The sequence below is a fragment of the Oryzias latipes genome, chromosome 10, assembly GCF_002234675.1.
Source record: "Oryzias latipes chromosome 10, ASM223467v1".
Taxonomy (NCBI): Eukaryota; Metazoa; Chordata; class Actinopteri; order Beloniformes; family Adrianichthyidae; genus Oryzias; species Oryzias latipes.
Window position 1 is genome coordinate 9,893,368 of NC_019868.2, and position 6,306 is coordinate 9,899,673.

Sequence of the window (6,306 nt, forward strand, 5' to 3'; positions counted from 1 at the left end):
TGTGATACTTTGCATGGATCTTTATTTGTTTGTTTATTCTATTCAGGAACTGGCTTATTTATAATTTAATAGATCTAGATGCTAGATATTTCCAATGTCTGAGAATTGTAGACCAGACAAGGGGACTTTAGTTCCCCACTTTTGGTTTCTACTATTGAAATAACGCACCCTTCTTAAAATCTTGTTCAATTGCATCCATCAGACAACAGTTTAATGTCTGATGTTTTTGGCTTTACATTTAAATCAAACTTCTGTCTTACCAAAACTCAAATCTAATAAAAGTTCGTTCATTGTCCTTTGTTCTCACATTCAAGGCTGCAGGAAAGAGATTTCAGATGTGAAATGTTTCAAACCTATGGCAGTAGTGTGCTAAGCTTTGTGACAGCAACAAAAAACAAAAGGACAACAAAACAATAACAGCTTTGACCAACAACATAAAAAAATGTTTTTGGTTTATTACAAGGTTAAGCTCATTTTTGGATGACACCTCCAGGCTCCTCTCTTGTAATTTGCATATACCCAACACAACTACCAAGAACTTCCACATTAACTTTTACATTAATTTTACAAACAAAGGTTTGACTGTGGTAATGTACCAGAGTCAATAACTCTAAGTGTAGGACGATAGGACAAACTCATGAGAGCAAACATCTTACTTATTGCTGTGTATGAACATCAGGACCGTTGGGTCTGGCCTACAGTTTATTTCTTTGACAGCTGTGAAAACTCATCTAAACTCTGATGTAGATTCTCAGTAAGTCTGATTTGCCTAAAACAAGGGTCTCCTTCTGCTTGCAAATAAACCCTGGTGTGGTTTTACACAATCTAAATGTATGCAGACTTTTCAACAGACCAAAAAGCAGAAGTAAGCCAAAGAGAGAAGGTGACCTAGACCCTAGACGCCAAACATTATAAGAAGAAAAAAGTTAATCTGTAGAAAAGCAAACCTATAAAAATGTTGAAAAATCTTGTCATCTTGTCTATGAACATGACACAGGGAAGAGGAGCAGGCTGTTATCAGTCTGTGATAGTCTGACCTTTATATATCGATGATTCCAATAGACCTGCTGTGTACAGTCTTCCCTCGCTATATGGCGGGTCAACTGTCGCTGTTTCACAGATTTTTTGGTGCAATTTTTCACGCTATTTTTTAAACAGTACACTATGTTTTGCGTCCTGATTGGCTGTTTACCTAGTCAATCAATCTAAATCAATCTCATCCATGACGTGTCTCCTGTACAGAATGATCGATGCTTATTTGAGGAAGAAAACAGTTAAAGAAGCAGCTGCTTTACTAGCGTGTCTTTTGTGAGGATCTGTGTCTTTTGTTTGCTTTTTCTTGGTTTTTGTCCTCCTGTTTTTTTTCATATATAATTTCTGTGTTAGGGTTATGTTTAGTTGTTTGAGTTCATGTTCTGTCCCCAGCCATAGACACACCACGTTTCAGTTTCAGTTAACTCAGCTGCTCCTTCTTGTTTTGATTACCCTCAGTGCAGGTCCTGAGTTATAGTATCTGCATATCTGATCCTGTCTTGCCTTTTTTTTTTTACTTTCTTGTATTTAGTCATAGTATATTTTGGTATAAATGCCTTAGCTTAAATATTTTTGAGGAAGTCACTTTTTACCGTACTCTTTGGTAGGTCATTTAGCATACTTAGGGCTGGAGTTAAGGTCTTGCAAATGTTTTTTTTTTTTTTTTACCCTCATAACATTCTGTCTTACCCTCATCTTATCACCGTGTCAAAACACTTTTCTAGCCATCTGTTGATACATTTCATCCAAAAGCCATCTTCACTCTCTGACATGTTTAACATTCCTGCCTCTGGCATATTTTACTGCACAGTCCATTGCTGACAGAGTCCCAAAACAATGAATGTAGTAGCCCGCCTTTGGTGTAGTATAAAAATGCGTGGACTTCAGGTTGTCAAAAATATTTTTTCAAGAGACTGAAACATATTTTACATATCACAATGAAACTGAAGTATTACAAATTTTTAAAGCACCTTTTTGTTTATCTAAAAGTATTTCAATGCCGTTTTATTGTGAAGATATATTAAAAAGTTGACAAATGTGAATGGGAAGTGGAACTAAAGTATTGCTGAATCTTTGTTTGACGCTGCTCTATTCTCCAAGCACTGACAAAGCCTCACCAGGCTGATTATTTTCTTTTAACTTAGTGCAATATTAATGCCTGTTTATACAGGAAACATTCAGACCATTAACGGGTTGAGCGGCATGTACTGGGTGGTTACAGCTGCAGGGAAGGCCCATTGATCTTTGTCTGCAACAGTCCGTTGTGGTTGGCTTTCATATATTGTCTAGACTGTAAATGAAGCGTGCCTTGTCCGAAAAGAAGACGTCAGATTTTGCGGGCTGAGCACAGAGTGTCCTTTTTTCCTTAGATTCTCAGCGTCAAAGAGACAAAAGTTTGTTAGAGATTTGTCTTTGTTATCCTTTGAGTTGTGCTGTTGGCACGCGGTGAAAGGTCTGTGGAGAGCTGCCAGTAGCTGAGGTCACTGTAGTGTGAGCTTCTGGTAAACTGCCTGACCAGCACTGCATAAGTGATTTTCCTTAAATCAGACCAAGTCGCCAAGCATGCAGGATTTTGCTGTTCAGACTGAATTAAATATTCCAGTGGGTTAAAAGCGTATTTAAAATGGAATGTTTAATCAGAGCATTACAAGTTTAACAAGCAGATGAACACAAATTTGGTCCTTTAGCTTTCCCTTTCATGTTTAATGCTCTGTAAGAAAACATTTTAGTAAATGACAGAACTGCTCTTTGATCACATCAGGACCTCTGATGTGCGTAGCTCCTTCACACTGTACACTTTAATTTGTAACATGCCATTTAATCAAGCATCCTTAATTTAGGATCATGTTAAAACACAGAATCTTTTTTTTTTTTTAAATAGAATTGGTATTACATTTAGGCATGAAGGGGTTAAGCCTGAGATTTCAAGAGATGCAACCAAAAAAAAACTCAAGGCACAGAAAAATATATATTTAATGGATAACACCAGGCAAATCGCCTGGGTACAACCATTTATGAAATGAGGGGGATGTTCAGAAATCGGTTTTGATTGACATCTTAAAAGCTATTAGGAAATCTATTATCGCAGGAAGAAGACCACAAATATTGAACTAGGAACTAATGAAATATGAGCTTTGCTTAGTTTTTTTTTTTTTTTTAGTTCCCAGGTTCCTAATATATCTTTAAATCTGAAATTCAGTTTTTTTAAATTAGTTTCACCCATTGGCTTCATAGCTTTTGGCATTCTCCCCCATCCATGCAAATCCAGACTGTTGAAGAAAACATCCTAATAAAGCTGAATTGATGATTTTATGCTCATAGTATTGAAAAGTGTTAGATATGACCAGAGGTGGATAGAAGTGGTTACTGAGGCACAAAACAAATTGCCATTTAAGTTCGATATCATTTACAGCAACCATAATTTTTTAAATATCAAAGGCAATAATCATTTTTCAAATGCAAAAAAAAAGAACTTAATGTTTTGTGATCCACCGTGTTAAGAAAAAATGAATAATTTACAAATTCAAAATTTGATAGAAGCAAAATACTTCAATAAGCCATATGAAAATGTGACCGAATGCCCTCTTACATTTGCACACCAAATGGAGACTGGATTTGGTAGTGGTTAAAAATATACCATTTATTAAAAACTTGACACAAGTTCCATAAAAAAGGTTAAAATAAACTAAGACAGTTGGACCGCACTCCAACACTGCATGAGGGCGGCTGCCTCCAGATCGCCTCAACCCCACTGCACTGGTGGGTAGCCCCAAACACCACCACCAAGGGAGATCTCTGATCCAAACCCTCACCAGGAGTACCTGCTCAGGGCCCAAATGCACACAAAAACACACCACAACCCAAACAGTGATTAAAAGAAAATACAAAACAGAAGAGGTGCACCTGAGCAGGACACCACCAATTTATGGGCCGAACACGGGGGGGGGGGGGGGGGGTTCCCCTTACACAACACCACGTATGGCACCCACCAGCTACCATAAGGATAAAAGGAGGAGGCAGCCACCTTCAGCCAGGTCCAACCACCAAGTTACTAAAATGAGCACAAAAACAGTTTAAAGATGGATAAAAGCAAGGGTGTCAAGGTTGGTTAAAACATTAAAAACAATGACTAAAAACACTACAACCAAAACAGCAGTGGCAACTCTGCTGGAAAAAGAAAAATAAGTTAGTTCTCCCCTGGGACAAACACATGTTTTACAAACCCTTATATTACCTCTCATGCCCCAGGGTCAGAACTCATGCCACCACCTGTTAATATAAATAGAATTTAAAATGTTGCAAACTCAAATGCTCAAAAACTTTAGTAAAAGGACTCAAATGATTAAAAGCTTTAATAAAAAAAAAATAAAGGTCCACATGTCAAGCTCACCCACCAAGGCCAAACCAGGAAAGCAGCATCTAGCTGGAACTCCCACTGCTGCTATTTATCAGCCTTGTGAGCCAATCACAGCTCAACAGACAGGTGCTGGCCATGAATGTTAAACTATGGAACACCATGAGGGACAAACCACCACCCACAGCCCTGTAGGTCAACAAAAAGCAATACCACAACAGAAATTTTTTTAGTAAGTGGAATAATTTAGGATAAAAGTATTTGTTAAAAATGACTTAATAAAAGCTAGGAATTTAGGCTTATTTATAAAATGAAGCTTTCCCTTCATGCAAAACTTCCTTAAATCCATGTAAATGCCACATATTTTTATGGATTTATTGTGTTTCTTTGACAATACATGTTTTTAACACAATTAGGAAAATCCACACAATCTGATTGTCTGATCAGTGGGTTAATTCACTGCAGGATGAAGTATCTTCTGAGTTGGTTTGCTAGTGGAGCTTCACAGTGGTTTGGCATTCAGCATATAAATGAGTCGTAGCAGACGCTTGTCTTTGAGAAAAGCTGTTATGAAGGGGGAACGTGAGAGGAGAGGTTAAGGAAACCTCAGCTTCATTATACGGTTCAAGGTGGAACATGACGGCAAATATGAGAAGCAAACACATACATTTTAGCAAAGGTCGTGGGCTGGCTTTGACCTTTTGATGACAGGAGCCCGCCGTGCTGGCCTGCAGTCCACTGAGCCACACAGACCTGTGACTTCTCTCCAAACCAAAGTCGAGCGTGTGTCAATGAATTGTTCTGCCTGAAGTAATCCATGTGTTTGGCACTTGCATGCTTTGTGCGTGGTCTGGTTTTTTTTGCAGCTCGTCTTGGAATGAGATCACTTTTGTCATTTTTTAGGCTTTTGTTAGTCTAACACAGGTCTTTTTCAGGCTTTTGTTAGTCTAACATAGGCCATGTTTACATTAGTGAAGGGGCTGTTATACTGATCTTCCTGCATTGGAGCACTCTGCTAACCCAAAAGACAGCTCAGAGTCCTACCAATTAAGACCTTTTCCATCTTTTTACTTTCTGATGGTACATCACTCATCCTGTATTTTAAGTAATGCTCACTAATCATTTTTATTTACCGTTTTGAGGGAAAATCCGTTTGAAAAACACTAAGTTTGAAGATTTTATTGTGGTGTTCCTTGTTCTAGACATCTGATCTGTGGAGATCTGAGTCAAATCCTCAGTGATTCAGTAATCCTTACAACTCACTTTGGGCTCCAGGAACCTCTCTGCTCCTTTTTACATGATTATTTGTTTAAACTATGTGTTTGCATATATCATTGCTCAATAAAACAATGGGAGTTGGCTTAATGAATGGCAAGCATAAATGAAAAGCTTGAAAGCTGCATTCACAACAAAGGTGATTAGTTTAGCAAAGTCATATCCGCCGCGTCTGTTTAGATGTGCTAAATGCTTGAACGGGACGCTGGTCCAAAAATATGTTCATAGACGCTCCCGCCACATGTGGGAGGAGCTGCTGTCGGAAGATTTCAGCCCCACCTGAATTGCATTCAGTGTGAACAGAGGTTAAAAGTTGTGCAAAAATGAGCAGTTGTGCTGTGATACCTTCACTAAATTTAAAAATCTAATTTATTTCATATCACCATCCCCCCTTCTCAAAAATTAAAACTAGAAAGTTCTTTTAAGCTGTATATTGGCTTTATACGTGTAACAAACACACAAACTGATTTTCCTGTGAAACCCAGTTTCTGGTTCTTCCACTGTGAACATGTGGCTGAGTTGTGAAGAGTTCGGGTGGGAAAAAGTTTCCCTGTACATGTTTGCTTTAGCATGCAAGACTGAGCTTGCAGAAACAACACAATTTAAGAGCCGAGTGTTAACATGAATGTGTGAGGGGGAGACGT

At 38.2% G+C, this 6,306-nt stretch overlaps 1 long non-coding RNA gene across 1 annotated transcript; it reads right to left on the reverse strand.

Annotated features, from left to right (window-relative positions):
- Positions 1 to 3,175: 3,175 nt before the first annotated feature.
- On the reverse strand, positions 3,176 to 4,387 carry LOC111948054. Its single transcript, XR_002874046.1, has 2 exons — positions 4,268 to 4,387; positions 3,176 to 4,084 (listed from the first exon to the last, which is right to left on the reverse strand). It is a non-coding gene; the product is annotated as an uncharacterized LOC111948054 (long non-coding RNA).
- Between the last annotated feature and the right edge of the window lie 1,919 nt (positions 4,388 to 6,306).